Below are 27696 nucleotides of genomic sequence, written 5' to 3'. Positions count from 1 at the left end.
TGAACACAAAAAATTAGAGGGTTTGGGGTTTTTTTTCTACCTGCTAATAATGTTATCCAAATATTAAACTTTTAGAGATGCATAAATAAAAAACATATTTTAATATGAAAAATGTAAATGCTTCAAAATCAGATGTTTTACTTTAATAGGACACAAATTTTTTAATTTTAAGCCAAAATATGTTTTAAACTAGATTTTGTCTTTTTAAATTTGGCAACTGTATCAGGTGTCAAATGAGAAATTAAAAGTGAAAGAGAAATTAAGAATAATTATTAAAATTTGGAGGAATGTAAAATATAATGCATCAAGATCTACAAGTTCTAGATGCAACTAAAAATGAAAGTGTTTTATAGTTTTCCATTTTTGGAAAGGTCCCACCTAAAAGCATTTTCTGGGTCTACCTTAAAAACAATTTATCTCACAAAGTTAAAAATGCTTTTTTTTCTCCTTTTTAGTGTATAACATCTAGTATGACAGGGAAAAAATAAGAAATTAGATGTCATTCATTCATTTGCCTTTCCAAATGCTGAAGACAGGATGGTCCTTCAATGGTGGGAATGCATCCACTTGGAAAATAAGGGAAAGTATGAAGTTAGTGATTTATGAAAATGCTTTCCTTAAAATGAGGGTGTCTTATATCTCATAAGAATCACCATAATGTCTTTTTTGTTTGCCTCAAAATCTCATCCTATTTTCTAAGGTCCTATTCAAGGTCCACCACATCCCTCAGCCTTCATCTTCAGGTACGGTTGGACTCCATGAGCTTCCAACACAAACGATTCTCTGGTTCTGTGATCCAAAGCATGTCTGGCTCATTCTCTACATGAGTGAAGAGAAAATTTTCCCCAATGCAGTGTCTTGGCATCAGAGGATGCCAAATATAGTGCTCATAAAGCCCATTTGACCTGGAATAGCTGTGGTCTTTAAAGAATAGACAGCTAGAAATTATAGTCTTATGGCATAGTAGAAATTTTTCTTTTTCAGATGGGCAGACTATTTGCCTCTCTAAGATAAATTGGACTCTGAACGTCAGCCTAGTTTTTGACAGGTAGTGTTATTTTATGGGACTTTCCACAGCTCTGCTGAAAAGGATGCTCAATATTCTGAGTAACCAACCCTGCCTTCTGACAGCTCAAAAATTCACCACTTCAGTTTATGTTAAAATAATTTTTGCAATGGTAATCATGAGCACTGAGGAAAATTAGTTTTATCATTAAATAATCACACCCTTGAGAGGCTGTGGGCACACAGCTGGCACTCAGCTGGCTTCAAATAGCTGAAATGTAACTATTGCAGAGAAACCATACCTCTTGTCTTTGAGTGTTAATTAAAACTAAAATAGTAACCATTTCTTTTCGGATTTATTTTTTGTATATGTGCAAGCTACATGCCCATACTAACTAAACATGGAAGAAAGTACTCTATATCCCTGTATTAATACATCATGCCAATAACACAAAAGCAGATTAACCTATGTCATTTAAATGTTTTGAGGTTTGCTTTTCTCTGTTTAGTGAGAAGAGAGAAAAACTGATGTCTGCAATATTCTTACAAACAAACAAACAAAAAAAACAGTGTGTCCTTTGTATCTGGATTAGATGCACAGCAGAGCACCATATGTCACACCCCACACTTTGCACAGCAATGAGAGATTTGACTGCCGACATCTGTACCTGAGACAGCTCAGCAGTCCCAGAGCTCAGTCAGAAAGGAAACCCCAGAGCAGCTCCCTGCAGCCAGGATGGGGAGTGAGAAATGGCTGTGCCATAGAAGCTGTGCTGCCCCTCTGAAGATCCATCACAGCCCTGGGGGAAGCAGGCACCTTTCTCTGAACACTCCAGTGTCCTGCAAGAAACCTCCTCCTGTCTCTGTCCCCTGCAGTATTTCTCCATTCACCAGGATCTTCCCAGCTACAGGGTCAGGTGTCCAGCCCTCAGGAGCAGAGGGCTCTGGAGATGTGCTGCTTGTCAGGCTAGAAAAGTCTGTTCTGCCTCCTCAGGTGTAGGTAATGGGGCAGTCTCTTTCCCCTGGAATCTGTACCCTACACAGTGCACACTTTGCTTCATGGACCTCCTGGTTTGTCCTGGGAGACCAATAGATTACTGTGTTCAAAGAGAGACTACTGTGGGCCACCAGGGGTGGGTAATGATGAGGAGAATGTGACTATCCTTACCTTCATAGTAATTTTAGTTTCTTAAACTTAACTAAATTTTCAGGAAGGTTTACCCACCAGAATATACATTGAAAATGAACACTGGAAGTTCACATTCTAGAGGCAAATAGGCAATGGGAAAGTCCTGGTTAACAGTCCAAATGATCCATGGGATTTGTGCAGCTCTGCTGGCAGTCCTGTTCAGCCTGCTGATGTCTATATTTTCTAATATAGAACAACACAGTATTGTTAATAATATGCCTGTTCTGAAATTGCAACAAGACCACTGAGGGGAATTCAATTTATCAAGAGATAATCATCTGGAGGGAAATAAAGACACCTGTCTGCCCTCTGCCATCAAAATTTAATATAATCAATATCCTCCACCCATCTGACATAATGCTTACTTAGTAATTTAATTACCCAGGTAATCTTCACACAGAGTTTATGTTTTTACCTCTAACTGGATGCCTAATAGAGCTTGCACTGCTGTTTTTCATACACACTCCAAAGCAGCACTCTCTTTGTACTGTAAAGTTCCAGAAGAGGCACAGTGCCATGCTTTGCTTAACTGTGGAAACATCTACCTCACCCCAAAATGGCTTGGATCAAGAAGCACTGCCTAGCTATTCATTTAGGTTGTGTTCAGCTAGATATTTAGACTCATGCCCAATGTCCAAGCCTTTGAAAAATCCTACAGATTCTCCCTTAGTGGGTTAATAAAGATTAACTCAGTGCTTCAAAGATACACTCAGAGCTCTCAACTGCTGAATTGGGACTTTGTTTTATTAAGGTTTTGCCTTTTGGATGAGTAACATTACTTGTTGTTGCTGGGTGAGGGTGTTTCTCTGGCTGTGCATCAGTGAGATGAGGACCTGCAGGTGTTCCTTATGCCAGAGATATATATACATCTTAACGTCTTGTCATTGAAAATAATAAAAACAGAATCTCAGTTGCAGTATTTAGATCCTGATCCTCTTATACTCTCATTTCTGCCAGTGTGTCAAAATATGACCCTTCAAGAGGAACAAGTGCCTTAACAGAAAACAATATTGGACTGATGAACAAAGCAATTGTATACTAAAATTTCCCAAATCAACATAAAGGTTGCTTACAAACTGATAATTTTTCCAGTCACATTTCTGGAACAGCAAGTTTTTACTGTGTAAATTGTTTATTTGCTTCCTCTGCAACATTAGAACATAAGCTTCTCTTTTCTTGCAGTGTCGTGGCCATTACCTTCAAACAAAAGACTGCTTTTGCACAATATCAATTTGTATGCTAATAATATTGCTTGCAATTGTACCTATGCTAACACACAAGACCAGGTTATAGCCAATTCCCATTTCTTCTCTTCTAAGATACTTGAAGACTGATAGTTTTAAAGATTATGGACTCTCTTCTCATTTCCTCTTCTCAGCATTACGAAAGTCTATTACCTAGCTGCTTCATCTCATATTAAAAACTGCTAAAAAACCTCAGAGAATCCTTGCACATACTCATGACTTTTGCATGAGCTTTAGGCAAACATATGTTTCCTGTTTATTAGTGCAAGCTTTTAGCACATTTGCTTCATCCTGAATAAAATGCTGACATACTTTTTTTACATTTCAACCCATTAGCAACCCCAGTGGTGGGGCTTCTTTCTTTGGTTGAGGTAGGATGGCCCAGAAAATACCTTGGATGCTTTCATGGATAAACCATGGGAAGCTGTCCAAACTTCACTCTGGGTACAAGTATCCCAGCACTGTCCTGGAAATTGCAATAGTATGCCTTCTACAGGAAGAATCTATTTCAGAAGATGAAGAGTTATTGAAAGGATTTGTTTAAATAGGAACTTGAATTATAATTAATTTGAACATGAGATGTAAAGCTGGAAGGTGTTGTAGAGCTAGAATTAACCTTTGGAGTGGAGTTTCTAACAGTGTGATACTAGCCAAAATTCACCTGCAGAATCTTAGAAAACAGTTATACAGAATAAAATTTTCTCAGGAAGGTGAAATTGTTCTTGTACAATGGAGTGACTTTGTAGAAGCTTTGGACAGCATTCACAATGACAGCCTATAAATTAATAAGAACTCAAATTACCTTTTTTTCTGGATTATATTCCTCAGTTTCTACAGCACCAATGTTTCATGTGGAACTCCTTTGACTCTCATTCATCTGGCTTCAGTTCTGTGGCAAAATCATGCCCATTAGCCAAATTCCAGATTTAAAATATAAATCTATTTTCATAATAAAAAGTATTTTTATATATATGTATATAATTGAAGATTTCTCTCTTTCTGATTTCCACCAAGTTGTTGAACACTGAGCATTGACTGTGGCTGAATCTGCAGCTGTAAGATGCAAGAAGCAACCACAGTAAGAGACACAATGCTGAGGATCCAACATTCACACTACATTTGTTCTGCAACTTCTGCTGCAGAATATCGGTAACCCATGCCCACAGCCTGGATGGGTGTTAGTTGAAGGAGCACACAGGTCAGGCCATCTGGCCTGTTTTTTCTGAAAGGAACCCATTTCTCTTAACCTGCTCTGAAATGTGTGAACAAACCACACTAAATAGATCAGATTTGTTTCAAAAGCACACTCCAGATCCAAGTTTAAATTATAATGTGGACACAGACTTTGCAACCAAGATGTGGTTGGGTATGAGGAGCTGGGCAGAATTCAAATGCTGTCCCTCTCATTTTCTAACCAACAGTCAGTCATACATACTCCATGTCTGCTCCACTTATTTCCTTTATCAGCCCTCCCCTCAGTCTGCACACTGAAATGAGTGAAATTTTATTTAATTGCTGAAGACTTAAACATTTGATTTGGGAAAAAAAGCATACTGGTACCAATCTATTACATTATGAGGAGGAATGAGATGCAAAGGAGCTAGTAACAGAAAGCACAATTAGGAATATACAGAAAAAATTAAAATGTATAATATTTACATAGATTCCACTGCTGAACAGGAAATCATAAACAACTCTCCTCTTCATAAAACTGACAAAAAATTTTGGATTCATTTCTTCCAAGTAAAAAAACTGACTGAAAATACATTTCAACAGGAAACTGCATTCTTATCTAACACACCCCTGAAAAGCATAAAAATAAAAGTTTTAGTGATCAAAGCCAAACACAAACTCTCATCTTTAAAATTCCCCCAAAATTTATTTGTAGTTAGCTGAAAAAAATGAAAACAATAAAAAAAATTAAAACTTTTAAAAAAGAGCCTCTGGGGGTTTTGCAGCTGTAATCACATAAAAAACTGTGATTAAGAAATTACATGTTTGAGGCTGAAAATGCAAATGCTTCATATTTTTCTAAATCATAACTTCAAATGACATTGCAGTGTTCTTGCTATTTTATGCAGTACTTATGTTACTGGCTCAGTTTTTCCTGTCTTTTTTCTTTCTCTAATTTTTAACAGCCTTTTTCTTTTTCCTGCTCTTGCTTTGTAAGGTAAAACTTTCATTGCTTTCTTCTGAAAGGAGACTGCAAGATGTTCTTAGTAATCAAGTGTAATGGGCCATGTTCTTTGAACATTCAGAGATGGAACTAGCACAAAAAGAAATAAAAAACAATGGCAGAAAAGGCTGATCAGCCTCTGCCAAACAGTGGCTGACTCAGCTGGGAGCTGTGAAATACTCTCCAAAGCCACAATCAGCTATGTCCAAAGGAGGGCACACCAAGAACTAAAGCAAAGGGAGAGCCTGCTTCCTCAGGTGGTCAGATATATTCAGGTGACTCCTTTCATTTTCAGGAAATTAAAAGCAGAATGAAACAACACAGTCAGAATTTTAACTTTTTTTTCCCTTGTTTTTGTACCACAGTGTCACAAATATATTCCTCAACTTATTCAGCCAGCATGCTTGAAATCTAACCTCCAAGGTTTTGGCTCATGTTTTAAGTACTGGATTCTTGACTCAGTAGGCCTCAAGATTCTCAGTGTCTGTTTTCTTTGAGGAAAGTGATCCCTGGTCCCAAAAGTGAAGGTTTTTTAGGAAACTTACTGTGCAAACATCTCACAGAGTGGAAAAAACAAAAACAGTAACTGCTAAATGCAGTCCTGCTCTTGCTGAGCAGCCCAGCTCTTCCCTGACTCTATCAGTGCTTGCCACTCCTTCCACGCACTCCAGGTGAGAGCCATGGAGATCTGGTCCTTGAAGTCATCTACAATTTTGTTGGTCCCTTGCTTCTGTCTTTCTGGAACAGAAATCTAACTCGTATTCTTGTTCTGCACTTAACTTTTAGATACAAACTCACTTTTCTGGGAGGACTCTTTGGTGTAAGATATCTTTCAGGCTCTCAATTTATTTCTATCAAATGTTACAAAGCAATCTCAGTGTTTTGTCAACTGTAGATGGCACAAAACAAGCTCAGTAAAATATTGCTTTACTCAGGCATGATGAAAGACTCTGGTCCTCCACTTTTCCATTTACTGTCACAGACATCACATAAATGAGCAGTTAAAGGACATTCTGAGCAGGCCTGTCTTGGGACTTCATAAAAGTAACACAGACTTCTTTAAGCATGGCCTTTCTTGCTTAATAACGTTTTTTTCAATTTATAGATGATATAAATGCCAAGTTTTAAAAAAACAAGGCTGATATGAATTTTTACAGTAATATGTATTTATTTATACATACACTTGGTACTCTGCAAGCACAGATAAGGAGTACTCTGCAAGCATACCATTAAATTGGTGGGGCCAAGTTTACATTCTGGATCTATTTAAATACTGTCAGGGAAGTTCTGTGCTTGTGAGCACATTGGCAGGCAAAAGTTTTTGTTTGGTTTGTTTTCTTTTTTAGTTCTTATCACCTAAGGCCTTGATGTCTTTATTTTATTACTCAGGGACATAAGTAGGAATTAAACCATGCTTCCTTGTTTTTGCGTCAAGTATGAAATTATAACTCACCTCAGGGCCTGGCAAGGTCATGAAGCAGATTCCCCTATGCTGAGGCACACAAATATGAAAAGGTGATTGATGACAGCAAACATGGCTTCACTAGGACAAATCTTGCCTAAAAAAGTTGGTGATCCTGTACAACAGGGTCACAGCAGTGGGGGATGAGGGAAGAGTAACTGACATCATCTACCTGGACTTGTGCAAAGCATTTGACACTGTCCCACTCATCATCCTTGTCTCTAAAGTGGAGAGACATGCTCTGAGGGAGCACTGGGTGGAGCACTCAGTGGATGAAGGATGGATGGATGGTCACACCCAAAGAGTTGTGACACTGGTCTGATGTCCAAATAGAAACCAATGACACATGGTGTTCCCCAGAGGTCAGTATTAGGACCAGCAATTTTTAACATTTTAGTCAGGGGCTTGGTGAGTGGAACTAAGGGCACCCTCAGCAAGTTTGGCAATGACACCAAGCTGTGTGGTTTGGCTGACATGAGGGAGGGCATGGATGCCAGCCAGAGGGACCTTGGCAGCCTGGAGAGGTGGCTCTGTGCAAACCTGCTGAAGTTCAACAAGGCCAGGTGGAAGGTCCTGCAGGAATGCAGGTCAGGGATCAGGCAGTGCAGCACAGCACTTGCCTGTCAAGGCAAGAGATGCTCTTTGCAGGGTGCTGTGCTTGGAGCAGAGCTCCATCCTTGGAGCACATCTCCCTGTGAACACAGTGAGGCTTTACTGGGAGCAGCACTGGCTTATGTCCTATCACCTGGGGTGGGCGACTCCCACACCTCTCCAGCTCTCCCAATTATAGCTGGATTCCTACAGTTCTTGCTAGCACATATTTCCCTGTGCACACCATTCCACTGGTAACCAGAATTAGAGAGCACATATTACCTATGGGGATGGGAAGGTGCACATGATTAGAAGTGCTGAGCACCTCTGTGTCCCAGGTCTCCAGCACAGAGTGCAGCGAGTAAAAGTTTTTAATAGGCTGAACTTTAAATTTAACAATTCCTAGAATATCAAGCTAAAAACTAGTTTATTTGTTGGGGTTAGCAGCTGGAGGACCCTTTTACTCTGTCTCTCTCAAGTTCTCTCTTCTAACCTTAAGTTTATTGTTGTAATACTGAAGGATCATGATTACAGTCTCTGACACAGCCTTAGCCTCTAATCACCACCTAAAAATGTGTGGCTGAAGAGGTGCAGGGTCAGTACAGTAGGCACAGACCTCATTGAAAGAACAAGATGATACAGAACAAACTGCTTTTATTATACCTCTTATTAACTTGACTCAGCCACCTCCAGCTCCTTTTCCAAGACAAAATTCCCCATAGTTACAGGTTCCTCAAGTAATGTCAAGCAGATGGCAAATTGTGTAAATACATGTTGGTGATTGAAACCTGTGAAAATTGGTCCTTAATATGAAGACTTCACATCACAGGAAATTTTTTTTTAAAAATCCAGTCAAAGAATTCACAGAATCAGAATCTATTCATTTCTTTCATTGAGTTTGTAGCTAATTAAGTGAATACAAGGCATACATGGGTCTTTGGTCTGAGGGCTAAAGAAATGTGCAATGTAGACTTCCTCTTTGAAAAATCAATTTGATCACTTTAATATTTAACACTGCATTTTTGAGGGTCATGTATGCTATGCAGTCAGCCTCAAAGATAAAGAATGAAGGTCAAGAAAGTAACTTTCTTGCTAAATATCAAAAAGAACTATATTAAATGAGAAAGGTGGGGGAGAAAAAGAAGTTCATAGCTCTGAAAAGAGAAGGAAAGAACAAAGCTAAAAGAGTAACCCTTTTTTTTTGCAACCTCTCTGTGTGTACATATCTACCAAAAGACTTGTGAGAAAGCCACTGACACTTTTGAGACCATGGGACTAGTCCGGTGACAGAGGGGACAGAAAAGACACAAAAAAAATTGCTTTGAAACTATCCAAGAGGACTGGAATATAAGCCAGAAACAGACATAAATTACCTGAGAGAATGGATAAATATTGAAGAAAAATAGGATAATGTAAAAACAGATTAGCATCAAATTAATTAGAAAATGTTTCAGAAGTAGAAAGGAGTTATTCCAGACCTCTCAAATCAGTGGAAAAATCATGGGACTCAGAGAAAGGAGAGAAAAGGATTTAGATTTTCTCAGGTCATTCTGCTTATTGTTGTGTTCTGTCCTACAGGTTAATGGTTTTTTGTTGAAGTTTTTCTTTTTCCAAAAGTCTATGTCCTGTTCTCTTTTCTGTTACAGACTTAAGCAAAGTTGTCTGACAGCAAGGCCTTCCCAGTGGATAACACACACGAGGCTGTGTGTACATGAGGATGCAAATCTTGTACAGGACTGTGCTGTACAGTCCTTCCTCTGCACAGATGTGCAGGACACAGCACCAAAAGAAAAAGAAAGAGTAAATGCTAACCTTCCTTTCAGAAGGCCTTTGTGTCTATTGTCACCTGCAGTTTTATTAATGAGTGTAACTGGCTGTATTCAAACACAATGCTGTAACATTTAATTGGGCAAACGTAGTGAGCGTTAGCTGGAGCTGTTTCCAGTCATGTATAATTACATGAAGCTCATACTTCAATAATTAGTATGGCAAAATGAAATTATTTTGCAATTAGAGAAGCTCTCATTTCACCTTTCCTGTCATGGATCCTCATTTAACTTAGATTTTTATTTACTGACAGTCCCACTCCATTAGATAAGGCATTCCCTCACCCACCAGGACATTTTAAAATGAGGCAATATATCCATGAAGACCTAAGAAAATATGGGTTGTCCTGGGAATTTTGGCTTCAGTTCTTCTAATCAGTAGAAGAGCCAAGTGGTCGAAGCATCTGCTGTTGGTGAAAAGCAGAATCCTTCTAAAGGCTGGCAAGGCCCACAGCACTCACCAAGCTCAGAATTTACTGCCTCCTTCTCACACCGCAGCCAGGAACTCTTTATTTCTGTCTCCAGGGCTTTAGGTTAAGACATAGGATAGTAACTAACACTTCCTCAGACACCAGGAGCAGATACCTGCTGTATCATACTGCAAGACATGGAAAATTTGCTCTCTGCAGCTGCCCTGCGAGTCTCCTGCTCGGTGGTCCTTGGCTCCCTCTGGCTGGGCAGGAGCACACGGTGACTGTGGCACAGGCTGACACCACCACGGCTTCCTCCTCACTCCAGCTCTCAGGAGCATCTTCATCACCACCATCCCTTCCACTGCCAGCATGCCACCACACTCAGTGACGTGCTCCTGCCCTCCCAGCACTGCCACTGCTCTTCTGTCAGACTGGGAACTTCTTTCCCAGATGTCTCTGACATTTCCAACCAGTATCTATTTTCCTAACCTATCTCTACAAAGTAACACAAGATAAGTAACTGTTATATTTCATGCCAGCTAACATTTAACATTCTTCTTTCCTTCTCCAAGACATTAAACATAGAATAAGCAAATCCAAATAACACTAGGAATATTTCCCAAGCAGGAGTGGAATTAGAACTTTGGAAGTGGGATAAGACTGTGCTCAGAATTTCTGAAAAAATAAAGATACTTAAAATCACATAAACACTAAGTGATTTACTGCTCCACAACCTAAAACCATTCTGGAAACAAGGAAGGATAGTTGATTATATTTTATTTTATCTGTCCATGTATAAAAACTTCAGTGGACAAACCTGGATGACATCAGCTGTTTATAAGTAAAATCTTCCCTCCAAACTTGCCCTACTCAAACCATGGAAATCAGCAACAGAGAACGCAATATTCCTTCATTCTTCTGATCATAGAGCTCCATTTAAAAAAACTCTTGGTAGTGGGTGAGCCAATTAAAAACATTTACTCTCCTAGTACTCCCCTCAATCTTTATTGCTAAGGGGAGTGATAAAGCATATAGAGATTTGGGGCTGGTTTTTTGATTGCTAAGAGAGTTAATATCATCATTACATACATAAGCCCCTTTGATCAAACAGACACCAATTTGTAATTTCATCCCTTTATGAATTTTTTGAAATGAGAAGGGATTACCACTGCATTGAGGGTGCCTGCAACAGGAGATTTAGGGAAACGATGCTGCCAGATTTGGCAAAGGCATTTTGCTGAAGGAGAGCACAATGCAGAAGGAATTATCACCCCAAATGTCTGTATTGGATGTATTCTCAATGGATAATATGTGATTAATAGGTATTATTTCCCTATTTCAGACAGTAGTGTTCCATGGATAGTGACTGCACATCAATAGAGGCCAATAAAACATTATTATAGACAGTCCATCATTCCAGAAAGCATTAGAAACTGATAAAACGCTAATTGAAAGGTCTATTTATTATTAATTTGTACAACACTTACAAATGAAACCTTGAAATAAAGCATGACTTGCATCACAGGATGTTAATCACCATCAGAGTTAAGATCCAACAGAGATCTTCATGGCTCATAGTGCTTTGGTATTTTTATCTGCTGAAAGTCCTGAGTTTAATTTTAGTCTTGTCACAGAAGAGATACTACCAGTCACCGTTGCATGTTCATGATGAATAAATCATATTATGCCTGGCAGAATTTCTGTAATTTCTTTGTCATAGCGTTTAATACTGAATATAAAACACAGTTCTGTTGAGTTATCAAGTATGACTTAAGAGAACATTACTTCCTTTATTGAAAATTATTTCTTTTGCTAATTGCTTTTCATTAAAATTTTATTATCAATAAGGGAACACTACACTTTTCTAATAAAACAAAAGAAATCTTATCTTCCTGTCTTGCTTTTTACTAACGTTTGGATCAATTCAAACAAGTCCCCTTTTCCTCTGATGAAGATGAAGTTGCATCTCCAAAACCAGTTGTGTAATGAGCCAATGAATAAACTGATGCAAGTCATGAGCAGATCAATGAGATTTTGATTCACAACAAATGCCAAAGTAAAATCAAGAATATTTTTTAAAGGAGACAAAAACTTTTTGTTGCGATGTACAAGTTTGTTCAAGTTTGCTGCAGTACTTCTGAAGTCAGCAAGCAATTGGTAATCAGCAGGCCAAGAACAGTTTTCAAAAATTGCTGTGCTCCAGAAACAATACTTCATTTCCTCCTATATTGGTCACCTCTCTGTTGCTGATATTACAAGATGGATTTTTTCATTTCAGTGCTTCATACAAGGAAGCACTTGGTGTATGGCTATACTAAAGGGCACTGAACAGAAAACTAACTGGCATCATTAGAGAGCAGGGCTAGCAGAAAATGTTTAGACTTAAATTACATTTGCAATTTGTCCAGTGTACCCTTGAATCTTCAGAACTGCATATATTGCGAACTGTGAGAAAGTGACAGGCTACAGAAACTGGTATTCAGCCAGCCAGCTTTAAGACATGGGGTTTAGATATTCTCAGCTACAGAGAAGTGGCTGAGGAGAAATATAAGGAGAGGTAACACACTAGCAGATCCACAGAAGACATGCATTCCCAATGAGGTAAGTCATGCGTGGGGCAAGTCATGGCCAGAAGTAAGAGTGGGTCTCACTTATACCAAGTGATGAGAACTGGGATTTTCAGTCTTGCTGCATGGAGTGTGTAGGCTTTTTTGTGACACTAGCTGTGGGAATTAGGCAAGGACAGCCTGTTCTGTGGGACCACACTTGGCTATCCTTCCTCTGAGCAACAGACAACCTCCTTTAACTTTTTCTTCTCTCATTTTCAGCTTATGTAAAGAAGGCCCAATTCCAGCTAGATGGAGAGCTGTTTTTTTCCCACTGCTCTTCACCTGAGTCTTCAGGACATATGCATATATTTTGGCAGAATTTTACTCCAGTTCACTTGTCTTCAGAAGGAAAATGTCCATTTACACTATTCCACCTTCTGAGATTCAATTGCAAAAGTCCATGCATCAGGAATGCTCTTCCTGGGCATTTCTGCATATGCATTGGCTACCCATGATTGCCAACCACAAGGTTTTCAAGAGAACCTCTCTGTGTCTGAAGGGAAGAGAGAAAAGACAAGTTTCTCTGGGAACTTCTGTGTGTTTTAAATGTGCAAATCCTAATCTAGCAGGCAGAAATCTTTCAGCGAGTTTGTGAATGATCATGATACTGTGTGTGGCTTTTCTCTGAATCTGTTTGTGATTCACACCAAAACTGAAGTCTCTGAATTCCTTCGACTTTGCTCTAAGCCAGCCTTCATTAATTAAGCAGCTAATGTGATTGTGCTACATGCTAAAGGTAGACAAGAGATGTGTGTTTCAACAATTAGACTTGTCTGCTCTTCAAAACAGAATTATCTCTGAAGGGGATTTACTATTGAATGTGATTGCTTTCTATGTAAAATCAATAACCACAATCTAGTCCCTAATAGGCTTTCTGAAGTCTCTACTTCTTGTCTCTTTGAGGGACAAGCAGGGGGATTTCCCCCCTGTAATTGTATGGTAGTAGCTTGCTAACTTCACAATCCAGTTATTTTTTTTGCAATTTCTAATTCATTTGACTCAAATTGGAGACGGAGATGTCATTAAGGTTGAGTGAAGGTTTCTTAAGAACTAGATAAACAATTGCAGACTGATGAATAATTTCTGAGAAAAGTAAATAAACTGTGTTGTGAGAAAGAGATTGTTTCTTTCATTTCTATTCACATTAACAATTTAAAGTTTGCAAGTGATTAATGTTCGAGGAGATTAGTGAAAGCTCAGTAGTGTTCAACAGTCTGTGGGTAAGTGCATTTTGATTTCTTTCTATGGTAGAAAATGTGTCTGTGAGAACATTCAGCAGTCTTTTGTCCATTTATACACTTACTACAGTTCTCACCAACTGTGCTCATAACTCTTATTCTCTTTGTCATTTAGGTTTATGGCTCTTTTTTTACAATTTCCTCTTTTATGATGTTTTAGATGTGGCTTCTCAGGTGCATAAATATCTTAAAAGTAAATAGTAAAAATATGCCTTAATATGTAATATGTAACAATTACCTTGAACTGTCAGAGCAATTACACTTTAATGTGCTTTACACCTATGGGTTTTTAACAACAAACTTAGTTGAATACATTATCAATGAAAAGTCTTCTAGCATGTTTTAAACTGTTCTCTATTATGGTTTCTATTATAGCTTGGTGTACTCCAACTAGTCTAACCATTCAGGTGGATGTTGCTAGTTTGAATGCGAATTTTCCTAATACATCATAATTATAGAAGCACTAAATAATGTTTTGATCACCCGGGGTGAAAATAATATACAGTATTCCTGATTTCTTGTTTCTTACATATTTAGTCACAATATATAATTACATTGAACAAAATAGAGGCACATCTATTTCTGTTTATTGTATTTTAACTGAAAACTTCTGAGAGGACTGTGATTGAACACTGCATGCAATGGCATATCTAGAGTAATGCAACTTTTTCTTATGGCAGTGGTAGTAAGATTGTATTAAACCATAAGCAGTGTTAAGAGCAGGAAAAGACTGCTGGATCAAAACTTAATGATTTTTTTTTTGCATTATTCTAGCAGTATCCCAGTTTCCAGGATTTTCACATGCACAATAACCTGTTTCAGAGCATTTATCTTCAGTGTTGTGTCCCTTGAACAAAAATGTATTATTTATTAAAACCACTTTTCCCAATAATATATCCCACTGGGTTAATATTACTAACAGGTTGTAATTCTAGCTGATTTTCCTACAGGGTTCCATTTCAGAAAAACAGTCACACTTATCATGTGACTAATTTTGAGCAAAATGTGCCCTACAGAAGCCTCATTCTTATGGTTTGAATCATTCTCCAAGGTGAACAAATTTAGTATTCTTTATCACAAAAAGCCTGATACAATCCCTTTTGTAACTTCTTAAAACTTCTGTAGAGGAGATTTGAATTGATTTTTTAATATATTTTTAATTAAATACGGTAACACCAGGCCTCCTGAATATTACACACAGCTGTGCCAACTTGATTCCTTTATCTGTTTCATTCTGTCTATTTTTCCTACATCAACATGAAAGCCCATTTATATATTTAAATTAATATAAACCAGTGTATTTTTTAGAATCAAATGACATTGTTTACTTGAACTGATGTCCCTTTCATTTGTCACATACATCTTTCCTTATCCCTAGCTATATTAAAATATATTTCCATTCACATTTCTAGTATCTTGTATTTGAATGTAACAAATTCAATCTTTCTCAAAAATTTTTAAATGGAGAAAACAATCTTGTTTGATCCCTTACTCACTTTCTCCATGTTTATAAAGCTTTGCTCATCATAAAGAATTTCAAAATGTTATGCTGCACCATGGGGCAGATTTTATGTCTTTCTTGTCTTTCATTTTAAACAATTACTTTCTTATTCAATCAGCACTTACTCTCATAGAAAATGTCCTTTCATGAAAAAAAAAAAACCATCAATTTGAATAATTTATGGGATTATTTTTCTTTCTAGGGAGATGTGTATATATGTACAAATATACAGATATATGTGTGTTTGTGTTCATCTCTGTGTGTGTGTGTGTGTGTGTGTGTATGTGTGTGTGTGTGCACATGCACATAAAATATCTCAACTCAATCAGTTTCTAAACTTTTCCTTGGATAAGGTACTTTGTTTCATGACTGATCACAGAATCACAGAATAAACTGAGTTGAAAAGGACCCATCAGGATCATCAAATCCAAATCTCAGCCATGCACAAGACCATCCCCAAGAGTGACTCTGTGTGCCCAAAAGCATCGTCCAAACACTTCTCACCTCTGTCAGGCTTGGAGCTGTGACCACTTTTCTGAGGAGCCTGTTCTAATGCCCAACCACTCTCTGGATGTTTAACTTGGGAATAGAAAGTTTAGATTAAAAATTGGCTCTTGTCCCCGTGTTGAAATTCCTTGAGGGAATCTGGAGAGGCCTATGACCACAGAGAAAGGCAGACTCTGCATATATGGTGAGTGGTAACGCTCCATATTATGGATGAATTTGCATATAATTCCATTTAGCTGAAATCACGTTGGGCTGAGGAAGCAACATCCTTTTGGCATAAGCAAAGACTCCTTGAAGAGATTGCCAAGCCTCGAGTGCTTCAACTGAGACCCAAGTAAAGATCCTCTAACTGAAGCATCAGCAGTCAATTTGTAAGGGTAGCTGAGCAGAAAGATATAGGAGTCAACAGTTCTAAAAATATGTTTTATATCTCTTGAAATAGTTTCTTAAAGTGTATATAAGTGCATATATAAATATGTGTAAATCTCTTCCTGACAAATATTATTTCTGAAGTCAAAAGTTTTATTTTTCATGAAGACATGAAGTGGGTTTGTTTCACCTGCACTTTTCATAGAAGAGACTTGACTACCAGAATATCAAATGGAAAAACATGAAGACCTGTTCAGAGCTGATTTAAAATACTTACAATTAAGTGGAAATCAAGGAAGCTTGAAGAAATGTAGAGGTGGGTTAAACCTGACCCTGAGAACAGAGCAATAGTAGCTATTAAGACAACATTGGTGCTCAGAAGCAGAAAAGTCAGCAGATAAAATATGTGGAGTTAAACATTTGGTCTGATATTTTTTAAGCAATAAGTAAAAAGAACTTTCCTCTTTCTATGTATAAAAATAGTTGTCCTCTTTTTTTTTCCTTTAATTGATTTTCTAAGAGTTTGATTTGCAAGACTTCAAACCGAATCAAAGAAAAACTATATTTATATGAATATGGATAAAGATAATGTGGCAGACACAGATGATGTATTAGAAAGACAGAGAGAGGTTTAGGGATAGATAGAGGTAAAACCTTAATACAATATGTCATCACCAGCAGAGGCAAAAAAGTCCTTATCCCACCCTAATGATCAGATCACAGCCTTAATAACATGTTTAGTTTTAGTCCCTGCTATACAAAAAAGATGTGGACACAGCAGAGAGAGTCCAGAGAAAGGCCACAAAGAGAACCAAAGAACAGGAAATGTTGTATGAGCAGAGGCTGAGAGACCTGGGTTAGCTCAGCCCTGAGAAAAGAAGACCTAAGGGAGATCTTGTCCCCATGCTCCAATACTCACAGGGTGGCCACAAGGGTGGAAACTTCATCCTTTACAGGGAGTCCCAGGGAAAAGGCAAAGGGTAATGGGTACCAGTCATTCATGGGGGGATTTCTACTGGACATAAGATTAAAAATCTTCCCATTGAAAACAATCAGCCATTGGAATAATCTCCAGGATTCCCCAAAACTGGATTATTTTACAACTGAGCTAGATAGGTTGCCTACCCATTTTGTAGACCATTCTTTTGCTGAGAAATGTTGGACCAGAGGATCCTTGAGATATTTTCCAGCTTGGAACTCTGATTCCATGATTCAATGATACATCTGTCCCAAGAAGCACTAAGATTAAGAGAGAGAAGCCCAACATGATGCCACACAAAAGCATAAGACTGGATTATTTTATGCTTTCATCAGGGGAAAGCCCAAATTCTGCTTCCCCAATGAAATTGCTTCCTCATTAGCACTATAGGTCAGATTGTGAGCCAATTCCTGTTTTTTACGTGTGGAGAACAACTGAAAAGGGATAAGTACTTTATTATTCACTGCACTACAGTGAATGATTTCTTTTCCCTACTTTGTGAATGATTCTCATTAGAGATGAACAAGGGAGAGCAACGTATTTTGAACTGTAAATAAAAAGTGGCACTCTCTTTTGTGCAATTAATGATTGAACGTAAGGAAGGAAAAAAAAAAGAGTAAAAAGAATTGAAAGAAAGTCAGGTATAGAGTGCCCTCTTTTGGGCAAAAGGGAGCAAGGACCTGAAAGAAGTCAAGGATGTTTTCTTAAATATTGCAGTCACAATTTCACAGAACCTTGAAGGCAAATTCATGCTTTATTCATCTAAAAGCTAAAATGCTGACTAGGATGAGTACCCCACTTAGTTAGAGATCAGCTATTCACCAAATATCATCTTGTAAATTCAAGCACAGTCATGCTACAGTACAGGAGGAGAATTATAAAAACAAGACCTGAGCAAGCACTGCAAAAATGAGAGAAAGGAAGGTCAGCAAAAGCAGAAGTAAAGCAACTGCCCTCAGCAGAGAACAGAATAACACAGTGTCTTAGAGGTGTTCAAGAATTTTGTACTTAGATATATGCCCCTGTAACCTGTAAACACTTTCTCAAAGGTTAAACTTCAACATTACCAATTAGTTTGAGCTCTCCAGGACCTTGTCAAGCTTAAAGAGAGGAGTTAGGTTTCATTGGTTGTGAAGACTGTCAAGGAAAGATTAAGCACTATGATCAAGATATTTGTCAAGGCAGCTGTCCAATCCTTCTGCTGTCAGGATTAATCGAGAAAAGGAAGTCATTCCTCCCCATGGAGAGCTGAGCAATAGTTGTGGAGACTCACAACTGTCATGAGCATATTTCCATGCACTCTGTTCCTGGTCAGTGGCTCATGAGATAAGAAAAAGTTTCATTTTCTTGGTACCACATGGGTCTATCCCAGAATCCATGTGCTACAGCAGGATGGGCTTTAAATAATTGCTTCTAATGGCATGGGTTCAGAAAGAGATATGTGTTACTAAAATCAGAACTAGCACTACTGTAGGACATTTGCTGCACTTGAAAGCTGTCCTTTTAATACTGGGCTTTTAACATGACTGATGAGTGAGGAAACAAAACAAACAGGTGAGTAAACATAATACAGAATGGATATGTTAGAATAAAATAGATCATGTAGATCATGTTGTATTCAGAACCCTGACAGAGGTAAGGCTGCCCCATGTCCCATGGCTCAATTTAAAGTGAGGCTAAAGATATATTCCCAGCAGGGACATGCACACACTGCACACACACACACCACATACATCCCTACTTGCACAATTATATACACATAAATATATACATATATACCTGTGTGTTTCTGCGTGCCAGTGGCTGGTTTCAGACAGTCTGCCAAGTAGCTATCCCTTGATCTCAGCTTCCTCAGCTACTGGAACCTGGCCATATGAAACCCCAAAGCTGTGATCCCACTCCAGTTCCTAGTACATATCACCATGCACACATATACAAACACATATATAAACACAAACACAAAGAGCTGGCACTTCCCAGGTCCCAGTAACCATCCTCCTGTGCCCTAAGCCTCAGCTTTTAGAGGTGCACAGGCACTCTTGCACTCATAATTGGCCCTTAGAGAGCCCCTTGCTCCCAGGGACAGAGCTGCACTCACACCTCGTGCATGTACACGTGTATATACACAGAACAAAAGGTCACTGACCCAGTTAGAGAGCAATTTAATGAAAAGACAGGACAGACTGCTGACCAGGCAAATGGCATGGCCAGACATACAGGCTGACCAGCCCGCAATTTACATACAACAAGCCCTTTTGTGTTGCATAACCCTCAAATTTTCCATTCTTGTTCCTTCCTGAATCATTTAAACCTTTCCCTTTTTCCACCTTTGATTCCTTCCCCCAAATCCTGTGAGATGCCAAATTGCCTTTCCCCTGCATCACACTAGGGGTCTTGCCCCTAGGCAGTAGCCCTCTTAGTCCAGAAGGTGATTCAGAGTGCTGCTCCCACGGTGACAGGCTTCACACCTGGACACTGGGGCTGAGCTTTGCCGGGGCAGCCCTGGGAGAGGCCCAGACAGGTGGTGGTCCCTAAGGAATCCTCAGTTCAGGTCCACTCCTACCTGCCACTGTGCCCCTCTGCTCCTCTGGGTTTGTGCAAGGGGACCTAAGGTGGGCTGATGGCTCCTGGGCTGAGCCTGGCAGCAGCTGGCAGGGCAGGGCCCTATCTGGGCTCCCCACACTGCTTTTCTCTCTAAACCTTTATCACATCCCTGACAGCACACAGACATGCTGCTCTTCAGAAACTGCAGTTGCTATTTTAGATAGCACTAGCACTGAAGCCAGTGAAGTATTTGAGTGTGGACAGTTCCTTATGTGAATCCTGGCAGGGACCCAAAATACCCTCTTACTGCTCCCAAACTCAGAAGGGGACTAGACACAGTAAAAGCCAGTTAACAAGAAGGCAGAGACTTGTCTGAGTCCTTGCTATATCGTCAGAAATCTCTTTCTATGTCTTTTCCTCTACAGCTCTCTGTCCCTCTCCCAGTGCTCCACAGAGCTGTCACCAAGTATTGGCAGCGTACAAAGTCACCAGTTTTCCTGGTGCCTGGGGCACACTGGCTCACCACCACCCTGTACAGAGCACCAACACCTGTCCACTAGGTCCAGAGCACCATGCTAAAACAGCCCCAGTGGAATAAGCAAACATGAAAGGCTGACTAGCCCGGCTTAACCTGCACTTAGTACAATACATGTCTTGCTTTACACATGTGAGACATATGGGATGAAATGGGAAAATGCATCTGACAAAAAAGGGGCTGTTTCTCTTGCTCCACTCTGATTGACAGCCTGATCATTCCTCATTCAAAAAGGTGGCACTGAAACATTAAAATGCCACCTGCAGTATAACAAATGTATTTATGTGATCTCCTCTGACAAGCAAGTTTGTGCAGACTCATTCACACTGAGCCAGCTCCTTCGCTCTCTAAAGTGATTAGGAGTCAATAGACTTTAAATGCTCATTCCTGGTTGTAGCTGTTCTGCATAATAATCTACTGAAGAAGAAAAAAATTAGGGACTGTTTGTAGCTTTCAAATGTTATTTACTAACAAAACAGTCATATTTTCTATAACAACTGCCACTTCATTGGGTGCATATGTTCTTGATTCAAAACTATGAAGCAGATTCAACTCAACACCATATGGTGTGATGTGAACTTATGTGGTTTTTTTACCATTTTAAAACAGCAGTTATATTGCAGAAAGTGGGTTTTATTCTCTGATGTGTCTTATGTTCAGAGAACATTCCATCCAACAGTTTTGAATCCCCTTCTTTCTCTTAGTTTGACTTCCAGATATAAACTCATGCCTTTGCTGTGCCAGGCAAACCCTGTCAGAGGAGTACTATCTGGAGGAGGAAAGAAGGGCACAGTTACCAAAACAACTGGTATGCACAGAGCTGTAGCAGCTTGTTTCGTAGTCATTCCTCTCCTGGTTTGTGCCCACGGCAAAATGACATCTGCACAAATGTAGTAAGCAGTCCCTATTTTCAGGATGTGCTAAACTAATAATTCAGTCCTAATGAATATGTCATTGGAATCTAGCAGCCTATTTAGATTGCTGCTTCCGCTATTACAGAGGAATTGAAAGCAGAAGTGATAAGACTTTAATTTGCAATGAATAAATATCATGTTAAGGGCATGGAAATGGCAGAGGGTTGGGGACTGTAGTGTGAATGTACAGATTTCCCCTGTTCTCTGAGAGCTCTGAAAACACAGATATAAATATCCTTTCTTCATTTATCATGAGGTTTATACTTAGTGTTGGCAAAAACATTAAAATCTATTTTTAACATTTTCAGTTAATGCTGTGCTAGATTAGTCTTGAGTATTATGCAGTGTGCCTGAAAAACTGCTGCTTTTGAAAGAATGAGCAAGCCAAGCAAACTGGAATAGCCAGAATGTCAATTAGTTGTAACTGGGAATCAGTACCTGCAGTCTTCATTCACCCTGTCTGCACTAATGACAGAATATATCACACTTCAATGTGGTAAAAAGGATTGGGCCATTATTTACTCTCTTCATTTTTTGTAGAACAGTCATGCACACTTTATGATTCAAATTCTGTTATTGAAAACACAGTTTCATTAACCCAAAAAACATTTTCCACAGCTTTGCAATCCACTAGTCATCCTCAGACCACAATTTGGAAAAATCTTTTTTAAATTATTTATTAATAACTAAATAGTAAAGAGGAGAATAAGACAAATCTCTGGAGATCTGTGACTTAGGCACAGGAGCACATTTCCTGAGTAAATAAAATGTAAATATATAGAAATATGATACATATTTATGGGACATATAAGACATAATCTCTCACCCAGATGAGACTCATTTCCCCCTGACACAGGCAATGAGTGAGGTTGTATAAAATAACCTCCATGTCTTGGCCATGCCCCTCCCACTACTGCATAATTTAACCCTGTCCAGGCCAGAACCAGGACACTGGCTAAGTCTATTCTATGGCCCTCAAAAAAAACTTAATAGTTATTCATAAATATTTATTCCATGGACCCGTGTTCTTGGTCACTTCTACTGTGCCCAGTCCAAGCACATTTTGGTCATAACTAAAATATTAGAATACAGTCTTTGTTGCTTTTACTGTGAGTATGAAAGGCTGAGGTACAAGGGAAAGCAAAGACTGGAAAAAAGATAAATTAACTTATCTCTGGATGGGGTTAAAAAATGTCCCACGCTGAAATGTCACAAAATTATAGCACTAAAGTCACTCATAAACACAAAGGTGTCATCCATCAGCACGAAGCATTTAAGGTGCTTTATTTTTACTTCACTGCCCAAGCATCAAATCCAGCATTTGTTCAGTCATTTCTAACAAGAATTTTACAAGATCTTATAGCTTTAAACAAACATTGCCAATAAATACCAAATTCGTTTATGCAGGATTCATTTTTTCAATGTTTTTAATTTTAAAAGGTCTCTTAACAAATTTCATCCTAAATTAAATTTCCGTAAAGTCATATATGAAAGATTATCTTCATGGGCATTTGTGCTGGAGAAGCAAAATGTAAGTACAGCACAGGCATCTGTCATTCAGACAGGGGTTACTTTCAGCTTGCCTCTGATCTAACCTCACATTGTTTTTAATGTTCAACTGTCACATCATAAAGGACTTGTATATAAGAGGGGGATTAGACAGAAAGGGCAAGTAGGACACAGGTAATTGACCAGCTGTGAGAAGCTTGTCTGCTGAATTTAAAGAACTAAGAATAAAACATCACTGCTCTTCAGTGGAAATCTGGAAGGGGAAAGCAACAGACTGTGGTTTGAACAAAACAATCAGCTTTTCAGTGAAGGACACAGGGCTGCTTTTTACTGATAAACCTTAAGGGGATTTTCTAAGATGATAGGCCTGACTGTGTCCTTCTGCAATTAAGAAAGAAATAGAGGTACATAAAATGAAGTGGGTTAAACCAGGTACATTTCTAGATAGTATGCTGTTGTAGTACTTGTTGTAGCATATAGTAATAGTAGTAGTACTGATAGGACAAATACTGGTGGAAATTAGGAACAATTTTGCCCATTATGGAAAGAATAAATAGCTTCCCTAAGGGAATTTTTAAATTATTTTGGAATTTCAAAATTCATTTGAAATAATTAGCTACCCGGTATTTTTCTCTTCACTTTGAGCTTTTTTCTACTGGTTGGTCACTTTTTAATTTTGGTTGCAATATTTTAGTGTATCGATATCTGCCTCACATACAGCTATAGCTGAATGTGGTGGAAGCTCTGCATGCAGAACTTTGGTATAAGCAACCATGAAAACTTCCCTTGAGGGCCAGAAAGCCTTATCCCATACTGGTTTTAGCTCCGTCATATATCTACATTGACTCCTAACTCAGGCAGAAAATAGGTCTTACAGTCACTGACTAAAATTTATCTGCTTTTTTGAGGTTCCAAAGCCTTTGGTATTTTGGGAGACAAGGTCCTGCTTCACATATAGAACCATAGCTCACAGGTAAAGCTGTAATTATCTTGGAGACTGAGAGATGCTTCAGTAACCAGGGACATATCTGCAGAGATGTTACACTTTTATTTCTGAAATGTCATTTTGTGGGTGGTTGACTGAGTGGGGAGGCCTTGATTTAGAAGTGAATTTAAAAATGTCAGTCAAGTAGGCACTAGGTCTTTACAAAATGCCAGGCCCCAGCTACTGAGATAAAGACCAAGTTATATTTGCTGGGCTATGTAAGTACAAAAGGAAGTGGGGTCTTTACCTCTGGAGACAAATGCACAAGCAGTGCTGTACAGTTGAATATGTTCTGGCTCTGGAATATCTGTATTGTTGCCAAGACCTGTACCAATGTCTTTCCATAAAACAGGTCCCTGCATATGGAGATCTTTAAAGCTACTTGTAAATATAAGACATCAGTCAAACAGGAAACTGCAGATGCTGTGACAATAAATGGGAAGTGTTGTGTCTCCACTAAGTCTCTGTTACAGCAAAAGTAATTAGCAAACCTGATTCCATTTTCTTTTTCCCTCAGTACCATACCTGGACAGTTGAAGGAAACCACAAAGGAAATTAAGGTATGATTCACATCCTGAGCACAGGCTGCTAATGCCATCTGAGATGTTCTAGGGTATTCTGGCTGGCCTTCAGCTGCTCAACCAGCAGTACAACTAGTTCCCTTCTTTCTTGAGTAATCTGTCAGCCCTCTTCAGATGTCAGGGATGTCCTCTTGCACCTCAGATAAAATTAAATGCCAATGTTTAGGCAACTCAGATGAGTCCTTCAGATTAAAATTTGGCAGCCATTATGTATTTCAAAAGATCGTATATTTCCTCAAAGAAGAGAAACGAGAAGCAACCAACATAAATACTTAACCCTGAAGAGGAACAGCTCACACTGAAAATAGTACATCCTAAAGCATTCAGTGCCAATCCAGCTTGCTTATAATGAAATTGAACAGATTATTAATGGTCCTACCCACTTCTGAAAATTCCATGTTATATATATTCAAAACACCTCCCACACAAAATTTTACATCTATAAGATGAAAAGCCACGCCCCAACCCCCAAAAAAGTTTGAGCCAATCAGCCATGATCGTAATTATGTGATCATGACAAATTTTTCACTATTTCACTATGAACATTCCGGTGCTGCTGACAACAACAGAGTATCTGGGAATCAGATTAATTTCAATGGCTATTTTTCACCACCGACTATAAAGGAATCCAAGATCCAAAGTTTATTGGAAGAAACAAAATAGCTCCTTTGCTGAGAATATTTATGTGTTTGTTCAGTATGATCACTCCTGAAATCACTCAAAAACAGAAAAGCAAAGAAAAAGATCATCAGCTGATTTAAAGCTATGCTGTTTTTAATAATCATTTTCAGAGAATTATTTTATCAGTAACAAAAAATTGAATCAAGGGATTAGTATCATAAAACCTGTCAAATAAATGTAAAAAGGACATAAACCTCTAAAATAGCTTTCACATAAAATCTCACCATAAGATAAAATACAGCTTTTGGGCAAAAGGAGAGTCATATCTCCAGCAACTTCCATAAATAATTCACTGCTAGCTTGTAAACAATAGAAAAGCACAGTATGAATGCCAAAGAGGGTCTTTATATGTCATAAAGCCACTCAAAAGTGCACTTGCTGCAGCAAGTCTGACTGTGAGCTTTGATGTGCTGGAAAAGAAACTGCTATGCTGAGGTCATCAGTTAGTAGAAAACAATTTCCCTCATACAGAGAAGCAGACTTACTGCTGTGCTTCTGACACAGACAGATTGGATTAAAAAAAACCCCAAGACTGCATAATGTGGGCTTGCAGGGGGAAGGAAACCTTCTACATACCTTCTAAATGACCAAAGCTGAAAGAAAAGATGTCATCTTCCTTTAAGGGCTATCAAAAGTTGACATGATAGTGTGGTGAGGTTTACACACTGCTGCAGTCACACTTAAATATGCAACTAGTTTGATTTGTGTCCTCTTTCTTAAGTAAACTGCTTCCATGGAGAACTTAAGCTGCTCTATTTGTTGTGTGTCAGTCTAAATAATTCAAGTGGCACAGATCTGGAGTTCATTTCTTATCAAGGGTATGTTTTAAAAGGTAACTGTTTTCCATTTGAAAAATCTTAACACAAGAGGAAAGCCAATGCTCCTGAAATAATATTCCTTTCATTTATAGACTGATACAGAAAGTGAATGAAAAAATTCCGTTTCCTGATAAAAGGCTATATAAATATTGAATGTGTATACCCACACTTTTAAGACCAGCCCTCTGAAGAGATCAGCACAGCTGAAACCATAACAATTACAGTAAAAATATCAGAAGAGAGAGCATGGGCACTAAGTGCCCATGAAATGTAAGCTTTAAAATTCTAGTGAAGAAGACAACAATGTGAGGATATATAGCAATTCAAGAGAATGTGATTCAAGGAGCAAAATTATGTGACAGGAAAGGAATAGATAGAAGATTATTTCTATGTTACAATTCCTAACTTCTTTCAAAATTCCTCTGCAATCCTTTGAATTTCATCTGCAATTGCTCTGACCTATTCCACCCCTCAAAATCTTATGATTTGTACTTTTTTTATATGGAAAGTCTTTCCAAAGTAAGATTTGGGCAGTTTTTCTGTGTGTAACTTTTAAATGTATTCAGAGCTAGTTCAGATTCTTGTTTGTCCATAATGGAGAAAAACATTCTCTGGCAGAGGAATTACCTTTACAAAGGGAAGGAAGAAAGAAATATTCTAATTTTGAGCAGTACAGGCAAATGTGTGGGCATCAGAGGAAGAGACACAAGCAATCATTTGCTTCGTGTCATTTGGATTAATTACCAGGTTGATATTTTAATAGAGTGATTTCAGGCAAAGCTCCAAACTTAAGGACCTTTAAAAGGATGTATTATATTAATGGACTTTAATAATAAGCATACTTCCAATGGGTCTCAAGAGTTTGTTTAAGTCATATATTGCAACCCAGAAAAAAAGTAACAGTAAATTTTTGATGCTGTCATAGGACTGAATGTGACTAGGAAATATCTCAATCCAGAACAGCACCATTTTCTCAGAACTATCATTTTGAATTCAAATCAAACTACATCTAAGTCTTTCTAGAACCTCGAATTTTTATTTCTGACATGAAAAGTAATTAAGCCATGAAGAAAATGCAAAAATAACAAAACTCACAAGAAAGTTTTATAGTTCTTATTTAAGCCAAGCAAAATGTGAAAATCCATTGTCAAATCATACAACCACTACTGAGTTGCCCACCTATAATCACTGCATTTTGTATTTATAGCTTGTCGTCCCCTCACTAATCTGATCCATCTTCAACTATAATGCCTCCCTCATAAAAAAAATTGTGTTCATTTGCAAAGGAAAGGTTCTTTGTTGGAGCCAAGATATAGACAGAGCAGCTCAGCAAACTGGCTGTCTGCTCTCTTAGTTTCCCTTGGGTCCCCAGACTAGATGGGTTTATTTTTCCCAGCTCAGCCCTTGCAAGGAAAAGGAAAGAATGTTCCTATTGACAGGAGGGTGTTTGTTCAGATGTGATGGCAGCAGGAGCACATAACACAAAAAATAAACAAGGAAAGTTTTAAATTTTAAGAGAAGCCACATTCAGCCAGTTTCTAGAAAATCCCATTCTCTATGCATCATTCTTCTCTAGCTGCACACCTGAGATCATTGATGCTGCATGTGAGCTGGTGACCACTGGAAGGGAACCCGGGGCTCATTCCTTCTGGATTCTGTTGCTCACTAGATGGTGTGTTCATTCTCACTTTTGCCTTTCACTGAAGAGAATAAGGAAGCCAGACCAGTCAGACCTCCTGTGGTCACAAGGAAAAACCTGCGTCTTTTGTTCTGAAGTCTCTGCTCCAAGATGTGATATGTCATCTGCAAGGGAACCATGACACATCATAGTCTCCAAATTTCTCTCTCTCCCAATCCCCCTCCAAAAATCATGTGCCTAAATGGCAGTAAATTTCTTTTAAAAAGCACTGTTTATTGTGTTCATTGTTTGCTGCCACTGAAGCAGCCTGCACTGTAACCCTTGATGGCAAGAGATCCATCCTGAGAGTCTTCAAATATGAAAGGTTTTAGCTGCCCTTGC

The 27696-nt window shown here is 38.5% G+C and overlaps 1 long non-coding RNA gene across 1 annotated transcript in view; it reads left to right on the top strand.

Annotated features, from left to right (window-relative positions):
• The window catches only part of LOC121470553 (uncharacterized), an 80810-nt gene extending 65442 nt beyond the window's left edge, over positions 1-15368 (top strand). The window contains exon 4 of the long non-coding RNA XR_012057937.1: positions 12735-15368. This is a non-coding gene — a long non-coding RNA (uncharacterized lncRNA). The remainder of the gene's footprint in view (positions 1-12734) is intronic.
• Positions 15369-27696: the final 12328 nt, after the last annotated feature.

This window comes from Taeniopygia guttata, chromosome 1, assembly GCF_048771995.1.
Source record: "Taeniopygia guttata chromosome 1, bTaeGut7.mat, whole genome shotgun sequence".
Classification (NCBI taxonomy): Eukaryota; Metazoa; Chordata; class Aves; order Passeriformes; family Estrildidae; genus Taeniopygia; species Taeniopygia guttata.
This window is presented reverse-complemented; position numbering and strand designations above follow the sequence as displayed.